The following is a 25,249-nucleotide window of genomic DNA, read 5'->3' as shown; positions in this document are numbered from 1 at the left end:
AAGTTTTCAATAAAAATATTTCCAATTTAAAAAATGAAATTATGTTATGAATTTCCTCAAAGATGACATTAAACATTCCATGACCTTTATTACATATCTTAATATAATTACAACTTGTGTGTACTGGAAATACTAGTTTTGTCAAACAGAAATGATTTGTTTCTATCATTTTAATTATTCAAAATCTTATCATTTTATTTAAATAATTATACCTACAGCATGAAAAATTGCTTTATTAATAGAGCTTAACAAAGAATTTTAAATTATATAAAACTTAATAAGAATTAAATATTTTTCTATATTTACTCTCGCAAGCATAAAGTTATCAAATTCTAAAATCTTTCCACAAGACTTGTTTATTTACTTTGTAATAAATTTGTTTTTACTCATTTTCATATTAAATTTATATTGTAATAATAAAAGTATATTAATTTTCTTAAATTTATTTTTTTTAAATGTTTATGTATTTATATGCATAATTTTACACACGCACACTCTAAGATGTGTGTGTATATATATATATATATATTATATACGCAGTGTATGTGTGTGTGTGTGTGAGTACAGGTGGGCCAAAACTGATTGAAGATTTCCTTCTTTCCACCCTGAATCAACCCTTCACATATAACTTAATAATATTTTTTTATAATTTTAATAACATATAATGATAATAATTTCATAGTTTTATAACATGTTTGCAATTTCCACGCTTGATCAAAAATGATCATCAGCAATGTCGTCATCATCATCAATAACCTTGAACTCAATGCCCATTAATGTCTGATGACTTGTATTATGATGAAGATATATAATTAAAATACGAATACAAAAGTAATAAGATATAATAATATAATATTGAATGAAAATTTTTTTTTTAAATTCTAATAAAGGAAATGACAAAATTTAAAAGAAAAAACTAATTTTCTTGCTCTATTTTAATTTAAATGAATGTCTTTGTATTCACATTTTAATTATACATCGTCATCACCTTTCATCAAACATGGAAATTCTTTTCGCTGTAACTTTAACATTTGTAAAAGATATAAAAGGTTAATTATGTTTTACCTCTAGCTGCAAAATAAATCGCATTTCAACTGGAAAATGTGTAAATATTTACTGAAATTCTTACGTGCAGAAATTCAAAATTTAATTAATTAATTTTATTTGAATAAAAAAAATCATCGTGTATTTTAATTATTAATATTATATAGCAAATAAACAGAGGATTTAAATAATTATTTGCGTACGGGAAAGATTACATACAATTACACCGGCTACTAGGAAGTGGCGACATCTGTTAACATAAAAATATGTAGATATCATTTATGGAATTTCATATATTGTTAAAATTGTACAAAATTAATCATTAATCAATAAATTATCATTAAACGTTAATTACAGTATTCATTATTAAAAATTATGTTAGTTTTAAATATGATATTATAGAACCTTCCGTATAGTGGCCCGTTGGTCTAGGGGTATGATTCTCGCTTTGGGTGCGAGAGGTCCCGGGTTCAAATCCCGGACGGGCCCAAATTTATTGCGATTTTTTATTTTTTAATTATTATAATTATTTCTCTTTTACAAATCTTTTTATTATTGTAGCAATTATTTTAAACCTAACTCCTTCTTTTAAATTTCTATCACTATTAACGTTCGGTCAATTAAAACTTGTTAGTTATAATGCTAATTACTTATTTTTGTATCTATTAAATATATCGTTAAATAATTTTTAATGTTGTTTTCTTATTAAAATCCGTTTATAATTATTTTTGTAAAATTTGCATGTTATATTTGAATTATATTACTTTTAAATAAAAAAAATATAATATATATATATATAACACTTTTATAATAAGCATTTTCATTTTCCTTTTCTGAAAATAAATTAAATAGAATGCTAACTACTGGTATTTAAACATCCCACGTTTTATTTTTATAAGCGGGAAACACGTGAAGATCTTTTTCATGGAAGACCACGTGTTTTCAACAAATCGCCTCCACCTACACAATAAAAATCATAGTCTGAACTTGACAGTGACGGTGATGACGTCAAACCGAACATAAACATTTCTTTGTTTTTCTTTATATCTATAACACAATGTAACCATTTGTTTCTCTGGCACAAAGTACAAAAACAGTTAACATAATGTCGTGTAGACATAAAATTGTGTCGTCATACGTCACAGATACGTAACCTGTGACGTTGCAGTACCGATACAGTTTTGTGACGCCGGATTTGGGGTCGACGTTTGCCTTTTTGAACGAACAACCTCCACTTAGGAAAATGATCGAGATAGGATTTGTTACCTCGGGCTTTATTATTATATATTTAGATAAGTAACAGTAAGAAAAAAAAAACAAAAAACAGAAAAACAAAATAATTCTTTGTGTGTTCTTGCTTAAAAACAATTGTAAGTATCTTCTCAACTGCTATAAAGATTTTTCAATAATATAAACTGTATATACGTAAAAGGGCATTGGAAAATAATCAAATTTAGCCGAATGAGCGGGGAAGAGGTCAGAATGAGGTTAATGGAAACCATAAACCGAAGTTCTTGACGGAAATAAATTTGTTGTCAGGTAAATGACAGAAAATAAGGTCAGGTTTGTATGAAGCGGTATGTTTGTAAACACTCGGTTTATACAAAGCAAAATACTGTCCTTTATATTAATATTCCACATAATAAATTATTTTTATACGTTTTTAAAGGTAACGGAAACAACAAAATTGTTTTATTAAATAGTTAATACTTGTTTATTGTTATATAATTCTCATAAACTAGTTAAAAAATAATAAAATGGTTTAACAATGTATAAACAGTTATCAATAACGTAATATTGTATTTATCTTTTACATAGTATTACATATTTTTCGTATTAAAGAAATTATATATGTTATTTAAAGCCCTGTATATATATATTTACAAATAAATTAGTATAAATCGATTTAAATATTTATTTTTTTCCTGAAAAATATTTACATACTGAATTGTGGTATTATTTAAAATAATTAATTCATTTATTTTATTTACGATTGTAAACTGTTTAGTTTCTCTTTAAAACATTATTTTTAAACAAGATATTAAATATGTACATATTTATTTATAAGAGAAAAAAGCTGATTCGTAATATTTTATACTAAATATTTATGTTTAACGACTTTCTCGGCAGATGGCGCTTTTATCTAAAAAAATCTTTTAACCGGAATTGCCTAAGGAAAAGCATTCAATATTATTTCGTGGTACGAAATCTCTTACAATGCGTACCAAATATAATTAAATGGTTTCTTTTATACACCGGTGTGATCTATCGGAACAAGTGAGACGGTTAAAGACAAGTTTTCTGATGGTATGTAACCATCGAATAAAAAAAAGAAAATAAAATACTACGCATGATGTATTAAAAGTCCGGTCGGCACCCTTTTACCGGATGCCATGTTGCTATATTTTGTCAATGAGGACGGGGAAAAAGATATAACACAAGCCATGTGACAGGCGGTCAAACACGTGTTTCTTCAATATTACAGAGGGAAATTTTTCGATAGGTCCCGAACGACCTTGTTTTTGTCAATGTTTTGTTCGATATTTTTACATTCATACAAGAAAAGGAAAAGAAAAACAAGATAATTCTTCAGGATAAATTTAACTCTCGTAGATTAAAATTAAAGAAACACTAAAAAAGGAAAATACCGTATTACAAATTTGCAATTTGTCAATTTTCTTTCTTTTTTTATACGCTTTAGCGATTTAAATTTCAATAGTATTTTTATTATTAATTATTATTTTTTTTACAATTTAAAAAATAGATTTCTGAACATTGGAATGCATTATTTCGTGCTATAAGTGATTAATGAAGCGAAATTTAAAAAAAAATTATAATTTGTCATTTTCATAACTATTACAATTTAGAACTATTACTGTATCATTACGCATTTAATTTTTGATAATAACTTAGTATCTGATCAAATTTTTTCTTGTTTTTACGTTTTTCTGTTTTGTTAAAGTAATTATTTATAGTATTAGATAATAAGTAATGAGTTTAGAAACATTTTTTGTGGATCTATAATAAAATAGATCAAAATCACATTACATAGAGAGTGTGCCTGGGCAGATGCCCACAGCGGCCTCTGCAGACAACAGGCAGGTGTGAGTGGACAGGTGTGGGGCGGAGACGGGCGCCAGGTGGCCACGTGGCACGAAACAGCTGTGGTCCACCTGGTGACGTCATTGACCCGACAAGAACTAGGCCATCTGCCCCTCGAACTAAGATAAAAAAGTTTTTGCGTTCTGTCTCTCCTCTCCCTCCACTCGTTCCCCTCCCCGATTTAGTCCTCCACGATAAAATCTATAAAAAAATTCAGATCACTTAAATAGATAAATGAAGATAGCTTTTTGTAATATAGTCTATATAAATAAGTTATATAAACATTGCAAAACTTACGTGTTATTTTATCTCCTCACGCTCCTTTTATATTATTTTAAATTTGATAAATTTACCATACTAAATTTCCTTTAATTAATATGCACCTAGCATATTTTGTCGTGTTACAAAACATTTAAAATGCTTAAAAACTCGAATTTATGTTGGCATCTTCTCTTTAATAAATCTACAAAAATAGATACATTTATCAAGCATTCCTTTTCTTATTTTTTTTTTTTTTTTTTTTTTTTTTAGAGGACATTTTATTTTAAAGACTATTAAATATATTTTTGTCGCGATTATTTTATTTTAAAATGTTATAACGTGTTTTTTAATATATTCATTTTAAAATATTAATTAAAGGGAGATATTTTTTGCAAATTAATTAAATTAACAAACTTTTTAAATTAATTAATTCAGATATAATCAGACTTAAATACTTCTTTCCAAGGTCTTAGTTCGCTGATTTTACAGGTGTTTTTTTTTAAATAATGTTTCGGTTAATTGATTTCAAAATATTCAAAATTGCAACTAAAACTATTTTAACTAATTTACAATTCGTGAAATTATCAACCGAGTTAACGAACTCTCGAGATTAGTTAACCTATTTAAGTTGCTTTCTTTCTTCTCTTTTTAACATACAAATTATACCAGAAACGTTCCCTAAATTGACTAAATAAACTTCGTATCTTACAGAAGTAATTTCTCATTTAATATTAATCGATTAAACGCATGAATCACAACTAATTAGGATTATCTCTATAGATCTCATGAATAATAATGCAATTATATTTGAAGGAGTTCTAATAGTACATACGACATATTGCCGTAAATGAGATTGCCGTATAATTAGAATCAACTGTATCTAGATTTAATTTTAAATGACGTTACGATAATCATTTTAGGTATTACTTTCGCAACGTTTTTCCGCTAGTATCACTGATTATGACGCAAATTCTACAGACATCAGATGATCAAACAACACGATCTTCCACAAGTATCGACCTTGACAACAGTTCGGTTCGGCGCCAATTCGTATTCGTTTCTCGTTACAACAGGCGACAGTCTAAAAAGATTTAAGAAGAAGAAGAAAAAAAATAAAAATGAAAACGAGTTTTCTTTAAAATTTAGTCCATATTTGCATTCTTTTTTTAACGAAATTCCAATAATTTCTTATCTAAAACTGTTCAAACAAATGCTATTTAGCAACGGGATGATCAAACAAAGTATTAATACCTGGTGTTGCAATAACGGATTTTCCATCATTTGAATTCATTACAACAAATAGATCAAACTTTAACAGGATACTAACTAACGTCATAAGATAGGGTCATATATTGATGACGTCCTTGAAATGTCTATCCACAATTTTTACTTGTCGCTTAAAAAAAGACATAAAATAAATAATAATATTTTATCGCATTAAAGAATATAATGCATTTGACGTCATTTACATCAATTAAAGAATTTTTCCTCATTCAGTAATTGGACGAAGCAAAGGCAATGTGGTTTTTGAATTTAAGAATTCTAAAGTTGTTTTGCCACTTAACAAATGACATCAATTAGAAGGTTACTCGGAATTTTTAATTCCTTGAAGTATAAACGTCTATAAAATATAATTAACCATTGAACACAAGAAGGGAAATTTCTAGCCCACAAAAATTTTAGATTATCCTAATTTATAGCCTATTATTTATATTATTACAGATCGTAGAAAGATAATCTTTACGAATTTTCCGTGTTTGATACTACATTATCCAGGATATTTCCTGGCAGTTTTTAATAACAGCAATTTAATAAAAATGGTTTCTAAGTATAAATAAGCTATTGCAATTAAATTACAGAATCCAATGTTACAAATATTGTGTAAATAAATCCCAGTTTTATGAAGTAAGCTTTGGTTTTAGTAGTTTATTTTCGATTTATCGTAATTCTATTCTAAATTGAAATTTCCTTCCTTGGAAGAAGATAAATCAGGTTTTATGACGTCACCATTTTTAGTATTGCATAGTCAACCTGGCTCGCTCTTGATCAAAATAATAAATTATCCCCTTTCTCAATTTTTTCAATGTACTTGTATGGCGTTATCTGGTGGTGAAATGTCCCAACTTGTTTAAATACAGCAATTAATTATAACCGACGCCTAAATTATTTTTATTTGATTATTAAGCAAACAGTTGTTTACATTTAAATAATTCATTTGCATACAGTATGAAAAATGGAGGTCGTATTTTGACAACTATTTAACATTCTATAGAGTCGAAACAAGGAAAATTATATATTTATATCACGAACTTAACGTTGTGTGAAACAATTCAAAATATAAAATTTGAAGAATTTAATATTTTTATATTAAAAAAGAAGAAGAAAGGATTATATAGTTTTACATAAAAAACGAATAAAAATACAGATAGTCTGTGTCTTCATCTCGTTTTCCATAAAAGGTTAAAAAAGTCGTCTAGACATTTCAGAAAAGACAGCTATTTGCAAACGTTATTTCTCTTATCCAACGTATTATTCAAAACATGATTGCAAAATTTATTTGTCTTCTCTTCTAAATAACACCTTACATGACAAATTCGTTTCTAACATTACAAAGAATAAACAAACTCCTGATTCTTATTACAATAATATTTTGCAAAATATCTAATAAACAAATTAAATATTCTTTTGTAATTGTTTAATCTAATTATCTAAACCACAATAGCACTTATGTTTATATTCTTTTTCAATACTTACTTCTCATAAATGATTCGTAAAATACTGTAGACGTTTAAACAAAGAAGAGTCTTTAATTATAACTATTTTTTGTTTCCCAAAAGAGAGTTTTCTTCAATTAAAATATTGAATATTTTATAAGAATTCGCGTTAAATTAAAATTTTATTTAGTTTACATCAGTTTTATATATATATATTTTCTCTGTAGAAGATTTTATAATGTCAACAGTAAGAGACAAATTTGTTTTTTTGTAGAACCAATATATACATTAAGTAAATAAAAACCTTTAAATTAAAAAATTATATTTAATTTTTAATACATAGTTTCGTTACTGGAAGTTTTATTTAATATAAAATCAAAATTTTTGTAGAATATCTTTATAAGAAAAATATATAATACTGTACTGTATATACTATAAACCATCAATTATATCATTTAAAATAAAAATAATTTAAATAATTGTTATTCAATTTTTACAGCACGCATACATTTACTAGAAGCTTCAGTATTTTATTTAATTTTAAAATTTCTATAATATTTTACATCAGATTCAAGTTTAATTAACATGACACAAGACTTAATTTATGCGATTTTTACAGTTTTCTTTCAAAATAAATTAAAATTATGATAATTAATGTCATTTCTACAGTAAAACATTTATATATTCATCTAAGTGAAGATAGAAATAGCAAAATTCGTAATAATTTCATATCTTAATGTCGTTATTACATTATTTTTAACTTATTTGTATCATTTATTCACTTAAAAATTATATAATTTAATTATTATAAAAAGAATATATTATAAAAATTAGAAGAATTAATGTTATAAACATATTAAATTTAATTTTTTTTTGTTTTTTTCTAGGTCTAATTTTTCTATTTTTATATTTGACTTTCCTCAATTCTTACGTCATTACTTAGAAAATTGAATGTGGTAAGATACGATTAGATATCAAATTTTAGTAAAAGTCTACAATAATAATTAAAACATCATTAAAGTTAAATTTTATTCTGTAAACATCTATAGGCTATGTAGTCTATAAATATTTAAAAAATAGAATAACTTTCAGGCCTAAATGTTATCAAAAATACTTTTTTTAATTAAATTTAAACAGCAGTTTATTAAAATATGTATATATATTTTTACAGAGATTTGAGAGATTTGTAACCTATTTAAATACATAATAGAATTCCTCCTTTTAACCATTAAAATTTTCACTAAGAAAAATATTATTGTTCGAGATAGCATTCAAGGCTGTTAAAGAGGAAAACTATATGAAACTCGTGTAAAAAATCTTCTAAATCTATTTTGAATATATATTTCCTGTTCTAAACACACAATTTTAATGATTGCCAAAAATGACGTAGATCCTATATTATAAGCAATCAAGTTATCAATTTTTTTCCCCCAGAATATAAGCGATAGAAGTCGAGATAAGGATGAAATTTATAATTTTCCTATTTGTTTCTTCACGCTTTTTAAATTTAATAAAATTTTTTTACATAAATTCTTCGAGTAGTGAGTGAGTGATGCCTTTAAAGTGCAAGTAACACTCAAATTTTAAGCATTACTTGTTTATTTCTCTCGACTCTTCAACAATGTGTTGTTAAATCTAAATTTAAATACAGCATTTCTATTTATAACCTTCATTTTTTCCCCCAAAAAAGTATCTAAAGGTCAACAGATATTTTAAAGGACAGATAAGCTATATATTTTTCTAAATAAAGTTACATCAACTATTTTAATTGAACAGGCATATTTTTGTTTTTTTTTTATTAAAATTAATACGAATGTTTACATTTGAAATCAATTTAATTTAAATGATTTATAATTTTTATTAATTTAAATTATTATTTTACATATTTTAAACTAAGTAATGCATTTGCTATAAGGGAAAAAACACCTGTCAAAAATTATTCTTTCCACCAGCGAAAGGACTTTTGCATAGAGATAATATTAATCTGTCATATCAATCCAAGCATTATCGATTTTTTGAAACTTAAATATACTTTTTATCGATAATTTTAAGTGTGTGTGTGTATATATATATATATATTCTTTATATTTTAAAATTAATATTTACTTATGTATATATAATGTATAGTTTTCTTTATTTAATATTTAAATTAGATAAAATTCCAAAATAAAATGCTTAATGTCCTGGAGGCGTTTAAGATAGAAAATTCTTTAGAAATTTCTATTTTTATTTTGAATAGTTTAAAAATAAAAATATATACCTTTATTTTTTTGCTTAAATGTAAAAATATTCAATGTATAATAATTATTAATGATATTACTTATTTACTTATATTTTTTATCGCAATATTTTAAAATTTACATATATATATATATAACTCCATAAATAATTATATTCAGATAATTAAATATTTTTATTTTTTTTATTTTTAAAGAGAAATATATATATATATAATTTCTAATCAAAAGAGAGGAAAACATAAACTTTTATTCCAATTTATAAGAAATTTTTAAAAAATAATAATAAATAAATTTCAATTTTTTGCTTAGAATTTAAATATAATTATCATTAATTATATTTGTTAGATTTAATTTAAAATATTAAGTATTAAAATTTACCACGAAAATATTATTGCAATAATATTGTGCAAAATAATTTCATCAAAATATCAAAATATTACATTTTGATTAAGCTCTAAAACTATTTTTTTTAATGAGTTCCTTTATTTTATTTTATTTTATTTTAGTAATAAAGTAGCTACATTTATGTTATTGCTTAAAATAAAGAGGTGTGTTCATTTATTGTATGCATAGCATGATGTGCAGTACTGAAGGTGTAATAAGTATTAACAATATTATTGATTTATTTATTTACTTATTTTTACTGTATGCTATTTTCAAGTATGAGTTAGTTTTTATATCTATAACTAAATAAATATTTATATTCAGTTTATTATGTTAATAAAATTACAATGTAACAATAATGTGCAAGATATTATTGTGATAGTTTCATAGTTTCATCATAATATAAAATTATTATATTTTGGTAAAGTTTTTATGTTATTTTTTTGTTTTTAATAAATAAATGAGTTCTTAAACAAATATATGAACTAAGAAATACATTTTATCTCATATTTTCCTTTACATTTTCAACCATTCTGAGTTTAACCTCTTCTGAACTTTAACATTTTTGCAAAATAATAGGTTTTATTCTAGTTTAAAATTCATATAATGAAATAAACTGTCAACTATTGTAGTTTGAATAAAAATTTGAAGGTAGATAGGACATATTTGAAGAAAGTTTATGAGAAAAACTAAGTAGGAGGACATGTGCTATGTGGAAATGTAAACCTATTACTTGGTGATTAAATAAAGTCTGGCACATATCATATCACTATTTACAAGTGATATCATATGTGCCAGACAATATTTTCAATAATAAGTAAATATACATTCTGTAGATTAAATATATCTTTAAAAGGTTTTATAATCCTAAAATTGACATAACCAACATACAATTTCTCAAAATATTAGAAGAAAAATAATATATTTTTAATTAAAAATAGAGCTATAACTAAATAATAATTGATCATTTTTTTTTTTATATATATCAAATATTGTATTTGTTTATCGCGAATTGATAAATACATTATATGAATATAGTATATACAGTATATGTGTTAAGTATAAACATTATATTTCAATTATTAATAAGGAATAAAAGCAAAAATTATAGTAGAGGAGGGAAAAGGGGAATAAATTCTGTTACTATAGAAAAATTTGTTACATATTAAATCTTTTTCCTTTATTAAATTCGAATGAAACTCGAGGAATTCAAATGTATTTTAAGAGAACCATTTTCTTGGGAGCAATAGAGGATATCAAAGTTCAAGTTACTCTGCGGGCAAAACATATCATGCTTGAAAATATCCATAAAATGAAAAAAATAAGGGTTGTCGAAATAAGTAGAAATGAAAAAAGGAAGAGTTCAAGCATTGCTTTTAAAGGGAGATAAGAAACGCCCTTAACCAGAAACTGAAGAAAAATGCTCGTCAGATAAGAATTGGCGAGAGCCCTACCATGAAAACTGCATTAAAATGAACACAAAATACAGATATATCAACGACACGACGCAAATTGGAATCCCAATAATCTGATAAATTGAATTAAGTTTGCTGTACATCATTTTATATTAGATTTATAGATGTTTAATAAGTGTATTGTTCTGGACTCCATTCTGCAGCTGGATACGCAAGAGTTGATCGGATCGCGTGTACAAAGACAGGCGGATCAGATAACAAGAAAGAAAATATTTATCTTTTTTTAATTTTAAGTTTTGGAACATATAAGATGATAAACGTAAAAGTATTTTGTTTTATTCTATCACTCGTTACCTTAAAGGGAAGCCGTGAATTAGGCGAAGGACCAGAAGTCAAAGACCGGTGTAACACAACACAATCGAATGACTAATTCAAGCCATTCGATAATCAGATCAGATCAAGGGTAGACGACTCAATAATTCACAGGGTATGAGGTCGGCTATCCTTCGATCTGACTTCCGGAATATTGCATGTCTTTGTCCTAAATAAAAGGGACGTCTCTTGTAAGAATCAAAATCGTCTAACGGAATTAGGGCGTTATAAACTTATTTTGCATACAAATAGCGGATAAATGCTCTAAATCAATGAAGAATAATGACGCAACGTCTATATTCTACAAACAAACATTCACCTTCTCAAGGAAGTTTAAGATTTCCTTTTTTTTCGGTTTAACCGATTGTTTATAAGCCAACATTTGGACATTTCAATCAAAATTGAAACGTTTGCCCTCATTAATTCGCATTTGGAAACTAAATATTTATCGAAGATTATAATTAATTAATTGGCGTTATTTTTAATGCAAAAGCCTGAATTTTTCCGCTTATGTTTAGATACGGTTACTATATTTGGAGACAAATGTTTCTATTTAATAGTTCTGTTCTATTTCTCAAATGCAACACATGTTTTATTAATGATCTCTTTTTCGTTCTTTGAATAATAAAGTGGGCAAAGAAAGAGCATGGATGGATCGGAGGAAAGTGGGGCATGACACAAGCAGAGCCATCTGGTGCTATTTATAAAAAGAGAAATCATAATAAATGAAAATTTCCGGAATTATAAATGTGTCGAACGAGTCGAGATGGATAAGAGCTTAGCGCAACCAATGGATAAGAATGACCATCAAGGATCGTTTGTCAAGCGTCTCTACTGTCGCTACTGCCATTATTGCAAAATAAATAAAAAAAATAATAATTAAGTTGTCACAAATAACAGTTTTAAAAACAACAGTGTTATTTTCTCTCCATTTAATCCTTGGTTAGTTTTGCGTTAAGCCATTTCTTTGCATTTGTGGACAAAATAATAAGCAATGACCATTTTGAAGCAACTTTACACGATAATTACAAATGATATTCCTTTACTTTTTTTCTCTCCATTAAATAGTATCATTAAATGTCATTTATACTCTAGAATCAGAATTCAAATAAATATTTTCGATAATTTTTCTAGTAAACATATTTACCGCTTTCGGTTGGTAGAATCCCCCCCTTAAACCTTTTAAAACGGTCGTTATCAAAAAGTTTAAACATTTAAATGGGAGGAAATCATTTTTAAATGTAATTTTATATACATTTTTTTTAAACTCAATCTTTATTTTTACAAAAAAACAGTGTTTTTTAGGGGCACGTCAAATGATTTTCTTTCTTTTTTTCCAATATAAAAATAGAGGTCATTTTATGTCAGAAAGTTACTTTTGTTTAATACATTTTGTAAAATGACTCCATTAATTTTGATTTCTTGGTCCGGTGAGAACAGGAAAATACAAGACCCAAATACTCGATCAGCAAATAGAGAAGTCAGTCAAGGCCGCAGATAAAATTACAATTGTTACATAATGTAAATGATTAACCGATGTCTCGATTGTTAGGTTCACACAGGTTATAACATCCGAATTTCCTTTATATTTTCAATCAAAAATTTTATGGAAAAAAATCAATAATATAATTTATTAAAATATGCACCAGTGTATTTTCATAACACGGCCGATTATTTGAAAAAGTTGACAAAAGTTAACTTATTCTTTAATAAATAAATGACTCTAATGAAATTTTAAATGATATTTAATCGATGAACATGCATTTAAAAATAAATAAATGTATTAGGTTTATAAAATATAAATGTTACTATAAAAATAATAATTTGTTGCACTTAAATATGCAAAAATATCTGGAATATGATGATAGTTATCGAATTTCAAACTAGTTTTTTCTATTATTATTCGTTTTTTCTATTGCCTACACCTTTGCAAGATTTCTCTCGTATGCTTTGTATATTGTAGGCACATACGTGGGATAATCTATTATGTTTCTATATATATTTATATACAGAAAAATAATGATAAATGTCTGATAATAATACTAATAATGCAAAAATATAATTAATAGTAATAAATACATCGTAGTGATGTACTGTACTAGATTTGTACAGTATTGCACTAAGCAATTATTTTTCTAGTCGTCTGATGTTGTTTTAGTATTATTTACGAGTTAAAATATGTTACAGAATTTATATTAGCGCATTCATGTAATTTAAATATAAAATAAAGTACTTTTATAATAACCAGAAAATGCTGTTTATATGGAAATATATATAATATTTCATTCTAAATATACCGGAAAATAAAATAATAGATAATTCCACGAAGGTCTTTTCAAAATTTGTTGCATCATTGACATACTTTATTATTATTATTATTATTATATTCTACATATTGTTTATTTGTTTATATAAATAGGAATTTATGAGATAGGTAATAAATGTTTAATTCTATTCAATTATATTTCAACAATTGTCATATATTTGTTTAAATAATTGATTGCTATTTATTAAAATAACTCTGTAACAAATGATGGTGCGTGTATATGCACCTTATATAAGCATTTTAATGTAGTAAAATTATTATTATTAAAATACTATTAACTAATCCCAAATAGCAGTAGTTGGCATGGCCAATTAGCCATGCTAGACTCCTTGTATTAATTAGCCATGAAGGAATTCAATTAGGCATGAGGGAGGTCAGCATGGCAGCCATCACAGAAATTGCCCTGTATTTAACATAAAAACGTGAAAGTAATATAAATAAAAAGTTTTAGTTTTAAAAATCTGTTTTTATTTATTTCTCTTATATATTTTTATGGCATTCGAAAAGGGGTAAGGCTCAGACAAGAGCTCCATTTCCTTTCTCTTACGCCTTGTTCTAACAAACAATAACCAAACATAATTAATTAATTAATTAATTAATTAATTATTAAATACGTAATATTACAGAATTACTACCTAATTTTAATATATTCTAACAACAAAACAAAGAAGAATTATCAGTGACTTAGTGAAGTGGTCCTGCAATTAATTGATAATTATCACATCGTATTGTTTTCTAATCTTTTAAATTCTTTGATAACTTTAACATATATTGTTAGATAATTTCAAAAGAATATTTTCAAATTCCCATTATTATTTAAAATATCGTATAATATATGTAAATATAAACAAAACCTCTTCACGTTCTAAAATGTTTATTTCATTAGAATAAATGAATTTTGTTTCAAATAAACTAATTAATTAGCAGAAAGAGTTTATAAAAGATTTTTGCATATTCATTCAGACATTTCATTATTAACATATGAGGAAGAATAGGGTAAATATGGAAGGGATAAGTATAAATAGTCATTGTTTTCACTTGACCAGAAAGGATACCACGTGCATATTCCCATATTGAATTGTCTGAATAAGATATGAGAACGGACACGTGGATCCTTTCTGGCCATGAAACAGTGATTATAAACGGTAATATCAGTTATAAATGATTGTTTATGTAATTCACGTCCATATCTTTCTCTCTAGAAATGCAATCGTTTATAAATGTTAGATTTAAATAGCAATTTTATTTTAGATAATTGAAAAAATATTTGTTTTTTACTTTTTATTTCCAATTAAATATTGTATAAATATAAAAAATTTATATCCAAAATTACAAATATCAAAAATGTTGCTTTGAAAACATGCTGTTCAAACGTAAACAAAACAGTAAACGTTGATTTTATTACATTTTTCAGGTTTTAATGATCGAAAAACTGCATCAAATTTCTGATTCGAAACATTTTTCAAATTTAGAACATGAGAATTTCACAAATATTTTTCTGTCAAAAAAATTTACGTTTTTGTTATCACTAGGACATGGTTATTGCTTTGTTGTAATGGGGACTGGCACGTTGCTTTGTAATTAAAATAAATTTATTGATAATAACTCCAAAATTTCGCATGGCAGTAAGCTTATAAAAATGTAGTAAGATCCAAAATACTTTTTCTAACATTAGTTTTTAAAATAACGTAGGATACAATTTCGGGTTAAAGTTTATTTTCGTTTTAGCATTTTTTTTTAAAAAAAAAAAAGTTATTTACGTCAGAGGTCTTATGTTAATGAATAAAAGATAGAATTTCGGGATATCCGTTCTCTATTTATAACAGCAAAGTTATTGAACCCCAAAATAGAGAGGCATATTAATGATATTCGTAGAAATATAATTTCCACATAGATAATTACAGGAAATTATCAAATAGCGTTATGGAAAAATTTAAAGAAGACTTAACAAATTCAATCTGTGGCCAGTGTACTTCCTCATTTTGTTGACAGAAATCCGTTCGGTTGCAACATAATTAGCGCCTTGGTGACATTTTCTTCCAGAGAGATTCGTTGGTGTTGATTTCGTGAAGATCGAGCAATTATCTAACTCCCATTTCTTTCGAGAATAAACGAAATTCGAAATATTTCTTGTTTTCAGTATACGATGTGCATTCGGTCATTCACACACACTTTTTCAATTTCTCTTTTTTTTTCATAGATTTAACCATTAGAGACAAAAATAAACCCCAGACATTACAATTTGTCTAGACACCCGATAACAACACCACGTTTAGTAACCTATTTGGCAAATAATTTAATAAATTTTTTTAATATAATAAAAATGCATATAAGTTTTAAAAATTACATGTATTAATTATATATATATATATATTATTATTATTATGAAAACGAACTAATATAAAATAAAGAAGTGTTTTATCGAAAATTTTCTCCCCGTCACTTGTGATATAATAAAATATCTAAATTTTGATATGAATTGCATGATATGAATTCATTTAGCTTTTCTTTGAAGGAATTAAGAACATTTTTCTCAGTCAAAAAATTAAAAATATTTCAAAAAATGTAATTTGTTTTAAATAAATATACTTTGATAATACACAGAATAATAAATTGGCATTAATATAAAAATTTAATAACATTTAAGCGATAATAAATTTTAATTAATTTATTAGCGCTTTTCTCGGATTAATTAATTGTTTAAAAATGTAAATTTTATCGATGCTGACGGCTAATGATTTAAAATAAATTTTATTCTTTTTTTAAAAGTAAATTTAAAAGAAAAATTTTTAGTTTAACAATCTACAAGATTTATACACGCAATTGTAGCAAAGTAAGCAAAAATTATTTTAGTGTCTAAACATAAATAAATATTAATTTTTTATACGTGCTCATTTTAAAACCGTAACTATGACTATGTAATTCCCGATTTGTCCAAATTACAGACGAAAATAATAATAATAATAATAATAATGGATAGGAATTAATTCTTAAGATTAATAAAATTAATCTTTCATAAAATTATTATGCAAGTAAATCGAGTGACATTTGACTTTTGTTCTGATTGATAGATTAGAAATGCTTGTTTGAAATGGAAGACTTATAAGAAACCTATTCAAGAATTATTGCCAATGCAAAATATGTTTATATCTATTAATATCTTACGTTTTAAAACCATTTATTAATTGTATTAAAAAAAAGTATTAGGCCTTCATTGCACGCAACTCTTGCTTTCGATCAAAAAATACTTCCAAGAAAATGATTAGCAATTTCTCAATACTTAAAAATGGCATCTTAAATTTTCAATGAAAGACTTCTATGATAAAACATAATTTCGATTATAAAAAAAATAATAAATAAAAATGAGTGTTTGATAAACGATATCAATAATGGAATCGTACTTTGAATCTCGTCCTCCAATTAAGATTTCTCACTCGATGGCTTTTAATCATCTGGACTGCTGAACTTAACGTAGATTAGCACCCACGTTCAAGGTTGGTAACGTGGTTAGATATAAACCTCCTACGTCGAATGATGTGGATTCAGATATTTGCCACGCATCCTGTACGTGGGAGAATAAATAACAAACGTATTAACGTTAAATCCTGTATTGAAGTCTATCGATAATTTTAAATATATATATCATTTGTCAAATATACGATTCATTAAATTTTAAGGATTACGAAGTAACTGAAGGAATGATTCTCATTTCGTAACTTAACAGATTTTCCAAACAGTTAGTTAAACATCCCACAGTCTTCGAATGGACTTAATTCTCTTTGGATTGATTAAGAATTTAATTTTTTTAAATCGATAACTTATTGGTTATTTCATTGTATTTTCATATTTTTAGAAGAATATAATTTGAGATCATTGGACGACTTGGTAGCAATGAAGTTCATGGACGCGACCTTGAGAAATAGCAGCTGCGAAACCAATCACGTGACGGAAGCAGATTTTCCTTATCTGTTCGAAGCAAATGCTCGGACCAACATGGATTCTATCATACAACATGATCGTGCTATTAGTGGGAGGAGAAATTATTACTGTTGCCAGATGATAAGTGTATTCTTCTCGAATTCTTTTCCAGCGAACCAGTGATTCCAATAACTTCATTCCGAGAAAAAGTTTTATTTTTGTGGCATAATTATATATTATACACACAAACTATACTACGAACAATTAAATATTTCACTTTATAAAAATAAAATACCAAAATTAACTTCTCTGTATTTTAAACTTGCATTATGTTTCAACTGAGGCTAAATATATATATATATATACACTAAAGAGTAAAATATTTTAAATTATAAAAATATTGATTTAAAATAATTCTCTGAACATATTTTAATCAAAAATAAATAGTTCGAATGTTATATTTTATAAATTAAGTAAGAAAATATTGTATATTTATTTAATTAAATATCTGTTTTATTAATTAAACAATCTGTTATAAATAGTTACATTCAACTTAGGCCTATATTATCTAACAGTTAAATATAGAGTTACATTTGAAATATAATTCTTAAACATTTATATTTTAAATATTTAAATAAAAATATTATATTGTTCGATTTAAATATATCTTCGTAAGAGTTATATCAAATGATTTTTTCTGTGAATTGTGGCAAAATTATTTATATTTCGTATTTATATAATTATTAAAACTAAACAATTTCTATCAAATAAAAAAACTAGAAAGAAAACTCAAGGAAATATACGGTATAAATTTATATAGTTATTATCTATTCCTACTTTTTAAAAGGGTTTAATTCATTTTTTATTGTTTTAAAAGATGAAACGTCAATTTTTTAAATGTGTATTATTAAAGAAAATAAAGGCTTTTGTAGAGAAAATTTCAATTCATTATTTGATGACTGCAGATTTTTACATCGGCTATTTAATATCCGCTTTGTCACGTTAACATCATTCATGAAGTTATGCACTACAAACTACATTTCTTCTCAAGCTATGCAACTACAAACTATATTTCTTTCTGTCTTATTTTTCTTCTGGGAGATGTAAGGCATAGAATGTACGTAGGTCGTTAACTTTTTTAGACATTATTAATATGTCATTTTAACAAGGAAACTAAGTGTCATAGCGATAATAAACATCGAGAAACAAATTGAAACGATATGGTATCGACATAATATTGAAACTCCTTTTCAATTCACAAAATTAATAATTAAAACTAATTGAGAGAGACGGAATTCCCATTACCCTTAAATAATGAGGTATAATTATATATAAAATATATTTATTATATATGAATTAGTAATAAATTATATGATGGCTCGTATTTAGTAATTTTGATGTACTGTACACACCAGCATTTTATAAGAACTGTAAGTAGCATTACTTGGATCCATTTCGTTTTGACCTTATTAAAAAAGGCCAAATCTACTGACAGTTTATTCTCAGTTTAGACTGTTACTAATACTACTACTACTACTTCTACTCCGGGTTTTAACTGACGGTGTCCTTATAGTCTGTAGGTCAAAAATATATCTATATATCTATATTTTAAATCAAATTGCTAAATAACATTTAGGCTATATGTTCGAAATATAATAATATAGTCTACTTTGGATTTATTTGTTAAAATAAGGAATAAAAAGTGAACGAAACAAGCAGGAAAAATGAAAACTCGAAGCGAATACGAAACTGTAACGTTTAATAAATTATTTCTACTTTCAATTCTGATTATTCAGGAAATCTTTAACTATCAATTTCGCTTTATCAGTTTATTCATCATTTAGGCCTATATTTACAGTTTTTTTTTTTTCATAAAAATCCAAAATATCTGTAACTTACGTTCATATTTCGAATGAATATATGCACTAAATATTTACAAATATCATCATGAGGATGTAACCATGTAGGGTCAGTGACAAGTAAGTCCATACAAATATAATAAGGCATATAATATACTCTAGTTATTTAAAAAGCGTACACTGAATAAAGAGTAAAATAATAAAATTATTTATAATTTTTTGAGAAAAATCCAGAATGTAATGTATTATATTGATATTAAAAATAAAATAAAATAAAAACGGATCGTATACAAAGATAACGAAGATTACTGTATTAGAATTAAAAACAAAACCATAAAACATTACATAAAATTTAAACTGTTTCCAATCGAATTTAGAATTTCGAAATAAAAACTGTAAAATAATTACTTAAAGCTTCCATAAAAATGAAAACGTTAGAAAATTCGTTGTCATCAATTATACAACAGTAGAGATGTTTCGTCATAATAAAAAATAATAATAATAATATCTCTTAAGTGGATCTCATAAAATACTTTCTATTTAAATAAACAGAAACAAAATTCTTGACACCAAAAAAAAAAAAACAATTAATAAACGATAATTTAAATGATAAAATTATTTTTTGTGTATTTCATTGCATTTTCGTGAAAACTTCTTTATATCTTCATGTAGGAATATGTGTCTAGATATATTTCTTATTAACTAATTTATTGTAGTCAATAGGGAAAGGGAACTTTATTTGTTCCTAACACGGAAATCAGAACTGCTGTTAATTCTATTTTCGATAGACTTACACAAATTACTATCTATTGTATAAATAAGGACGATGCGGAAATAATTGAGACAAAATGCTAGTTATAAGAATATATATGAATAAATATGCAAATTCCACAAGTTTTACTTTCTCTCTTGTTAACAATATTAACTTAATTAGTATCTTATTTTATTTTTTCCTTATATGAAGAACTCTTACAACTATTAATTTATTTACTAATAACGGTAGGAAAGTAAACAAAATAAAAAAAAAACTGCTTAATGATACCTCTCGACATCGTACAAAAGACAATAATGATTTAGGCAAATGATTGCAAATAAAGGTTCAAGAAATAATAGCCCGAAGCTTGCATAAACTTTAAATGATGTAATACAATTATGGTTTTTATAAAATTACACAATTCTAGCGAAAAAAAGTAAAAATAATTACAGTAAGTGCCGCTTCTCCGACTTTCGATATTATAAGAATAAAAAAAAGCAAATTTTATACATGAAAATTATTGAATATTTTATATTTTTTAAAACTGAAATGTTAATTAAATTTAATAAAAATTTTGAAGTAGGAAGTAAGAAATTCCAGACTGAAAAATACGCTATTTATTTTGATAAATGAATATAATTCTACGAAAAGAGATAAGAAAACAGACATTTACGAATCTTTATCCAGGATGCGATACATCCGCTTTCAGTTTTCTAAAAGGACAAATAATTATTTTTGTAAAGGGACAAATAGAGATTTCAAATGAAAAAGATAATCTAAGCATATCTTTTCTTAAAGCTTAACTTGAAACGAAACTAGGCTTACTAATTGGTAAATAACTTATATAGTTCATATCATTGTTGAAACTTAACAATGTATCAACTAATTAGACGTTCCCAGTTAAATTTTATGTTTAAGCAGAATCATTTTCTAGTTACTGCTTTAATAGAGAATTTATAAAAAGTATATATATTCCGCTTATTTTAATTTCAAAAAAAGATTGCAAATGGCATAAAGAACGATGAATGGAAATGAAAACGAAAACTTCAATTTTATGTAAGACCATTCATGCTAGTCATTAATACAAAGTTTTCTTTCCAAATCAAAACTATTATCTAAGTTCATTTTATATAATTTTTCATCAGTGGCAGTTTTAGATTGCAAAAGGTCCTGGGCAGATGTGAAATTACGAGACTTCTTATAGCCTATATAAATTTATATATTGTAAAGCCCTTATCACGTGATATTTGATATTAGACCTAGCACGAAGTCCAGGATTCTGGCTACTACCGAATTATGAAAAATGGACGAAAATGGAATATGGACAAGCATATATTTGTACGTGTTTGAAATGTCTTGAGGCTTTAGGTTTATAATCACAGGTTTTATATATGCTTAATTCGTAGATCATTCTTCAAACTATTGTACTTGTATAATCCGGATTAGATTAAAAAGTTATTGGGTAGTCTATTGTGTCATATATTATTTAAACTTAAAGGAAAATTTTAAGCGTATGGTACGCAATTATGTGAATATATTCCGTGTACCACAAGAGGTACAAGTACGCGTACTATACTTCGAAAACAAAGACATTACAGAACATAATTCATTGATATCATTTGTAAAATCGACTTATCAAAATTAATTTAAAAAATACATTATAAGCGAGTTTTATAAATAATAAGTACTGTATGTCAACATAAAATCACATAAATTTCTTATTTCTAATGCATCAAACTTTTTACATTAATTATTCAAAAATCTACTTTAATTAATATTTTCAGATTGAAAATATATGAAATACATTAAATGTATGTAAATATTTAATTTATTCAAAACTTAAATGGATATTTTTGCAAGTAAATTCACATTAATATTTTTTATAATTTTTTATAAATGTGAATTATGAGGAAATTTCAGAAAACAATACAGTATTAAAAGTGATGTATCCACGTGTGTGATTTATTTTATTTGTATCATATTTAAGTTATCTGACGTAATATAATAACGTATTTAGTACATTAACTATAATTTAATAATGGAAAAAGCATTGGTTGAACCATTGTGTGTTATCTTATTCGTGCTCATTACGTTGCTTTGCTCTGACAAAATTTATATAGATGAACAATTACTTTGTTTTTTTTTTTTAATTAAAAGCTTTAAAATTGTGCAATTTTAAAAGAAATTCCCAAAACTATATCATTCAGTCAATATAAAACTTTATGAATTTTTTACTAATGTTACCCATTTTTTATTGTGCTCTTCCATCAGATCGTTAATTATTACTCTCAGTCAGTGGCGTATTATAGCTTCATGGGATCCAGGCTAATTTACATTAGGGGGCCTCATGTACAGTGTTGACTTCAGGCATTTTTTTTCGGGGAAATTTTTTGGGGAAATCTCCGTTTCCTCGTTCGTTTTTAACGCAACCTCTGGAGAGTTATTAATTTAAGTTCTGTGCTGCGCCACAACAGCAATCTAGGATCTTCAGATATGACGCCATATTTAAATTTCGATATTTTACAGAAATAAATTTATAAAGGAATAGTTCGAGCCCCAGGCAATTGCCCTTTTTTGCCTATAGGATAACGCGCCACCGTTTTCAGTAATATTATTTTACTTCATTCTATCATTTTTTTCAATTTATTAGTGCGTAAGCTATATCTATGTAATTATCGTTTATTTTTTTAAGATTTTAATCCCACGCTTTTCTTCATACTCCTTTACTATCCCTGAAGCAGAGACGGGCGGATGGCCAAGCAGTTAAGCTGGCATCCTACCGCTCTGCGAACCGAATCTGGACGGGTCGGATATATCCCGAAATTTTTCAGGAGTGGTCCGTCCCGATTTTATACGGTTCCGTCTCTCATCACTCAGCAGTCCCATTGTGGACTAGCCGAATCCATAACGGGGTTGCTAAAAAAAGACCTTATTGCTGTCCATAGAGCGGGGAATTAAAAAAAAAACTGTAGCAGAGTTGCACTACTACACTGCTGATTTAGATTATATTGAGAACTTCAATTATATTCGAAGGATTATACCATTATATTAGAATTTATGTAACAAAGCTTTAAATAAAAATTTAAGTAATATCATTTAATTATTCAGATAACTCTATCAAAAATTGCGTTTAAAATTATTAAAACCGGTATACTTTACTGATTATAATAATAAACATTAAAAATAAAATATTACGTAAAATTTTCAAAGAACACTTTTTATTTTTATTTATAGAAAATAATTATTACGCGTTGCTGACCTTCGATTAGAATTACGTAAACTTGCTATTAGCTACCAAAACCAAAAATAAAATCTTTAAAATAAATGATAATTTTAGTTAAAATTTCTTAATTAATTATTTATTTTTAATTAAGTGAATTTAAAATGGTTTTAATATTATATTATAGATCGAATAAAGAAATTAATTAAAATTCATTTATTTCTTTTTATTTAAACAAATATAAAAATAATAATAATATGCGTAATTAAGCGTCCTACTTTATTATAATTGTCTACAGCACTTTCATTTGTTAATATACAGCTGCAATAAAATCTGTTCGACTAAATTATTATAAAATAAATGGAATTATGAAAGCAAAAGACTTTCTGATTTTCATCATTTTTACATAATTTAATGAGAAATGTTATTTTTAATGTATCAAAATTATTGATAGGAAAAAATTAAAGAAATACATAAATAAAAATAATTTTTTAAATTTTAATTTGACTTTAATTAAAACAATAATTCGAATAATTTCGGTAGCGAAAATAGAAAATAGAATGGGTTATTTGTAAGAACATATTCCTGAATCAGTTTGGCATGAAACTCCAAATGTAACTATTTTTATTTGATTTTTTGATATTTTATTTTTCTTTAACCTTTTAATGAATTCCTATCTTGAAAACAGATTTGATAATCCTCTTTCGAGTAATTTCAATTTCAATATCGGCTGTTTCAGATTGAGAATTGATAAAATAAGAATTTAAGGTCTACCATTTATATACGAATTTACTAATTTATTACAAAGTTTTGTATGAATATTTCATTAAGTTATCGTTATCGATAAATAAGTTACAGTACAGCAACTTCTGCATATCAAACATGCTAAATAAAACTGCTAAGATTTTTATTATTCTAGATGTATTGTATCAATATTATTAATAAATTTTAATTTATATATATAAATTAAAAGAACCTCTATAATGTATATAAAGCTTATTATTAATTAGAAAATACTTTAAAGAACAAGCATGTTTTATATTAAAAATATAAAAGTGTTAAGTGAAGTTTAAACTAGTTAGTTAAGAATTATTTTTGTTTTTATTTATTTATTAGTTTTTAATTTTTGGATAGGGACCCACCCTCTGTCGTCCCTCGAATACATCCACAAAACTTCACAAGTAATAAAAAATAAATACAGTAATAGTTATATATAGTGCTGTATGATTATACATAACTATTGCTATAATATTAATAATAGTCATAAGTAATAGTTACAGTAGACATCAAAAAGTCTGTATAACAATTACTTACAGTATAAAATATATATAAAAAACATGATTATAGTAACTCATACAAATAAGAGTTATTTAGTCTTTTAACTAACAGAAAATTAATTTTAATAAAATAGAAAATAGAAGCTTATAAAGCTTATGTAACAAAATGGCTTTGAACTAATAACAATTTTTAAAAGATTTAAATTGATTCCTACTGAAAATTTTCTTCTAAATGTAATAAGTAAAAAATGACGATAATAAAAACATTTCGAATTTATCCGATATATTTAAATCATTATCGCGTTTAGCTGATTCCGCGTGATTTATTTATCATGCGAAAATATAAAATTAAATAACTCATGT

At 25.5% G+C, this 25,249-nt stretch overlaps 1 long non-coding RNA gene and 1 other non-coding gene across 2 annotated transcripts in view; one reads left to right on the top strand and one right to left on the bottom strand.

Moving 5' to 3' along the window:
- Nucleotides 1-25,249, bottom strand: part of LOC136969573 (uncharacterized) — a 93,215-nt gene that overhangs the window by 5,318 nt on the left and 62,648 nt on the right. The gene's annotated exons all lie outside the window — the stretch shown is intronic.
- On the top strand, nt 1,462-1,533 carry TRNAP-UGG (transfer RNA proline (anticodon UGG)). Its single transcript has one exon. It is a non-coding gene; the product is annotated as a tRNA-Pro (tRNA).

The sequence above is a fragment of the Centruroides vittatus genome, unplaced genomic scaffold, assembly GCF_030686945.1.
Source record: "Centruroides vittatus isolate TY-2023 unplaced genomic scaffold, ASM3068694v2 contig_1035, whole genome shotgun sequence".
NCBI classification, from domain to species: Eukaryota; Metazoa; Arthropoda; class Arachnida; order Scorpiones; family Buthidae; genus Centruroides; species Centruroides vittatus.
This window is presented reverse-complemented; position numbering and strand designations above follow the sequence as displayed.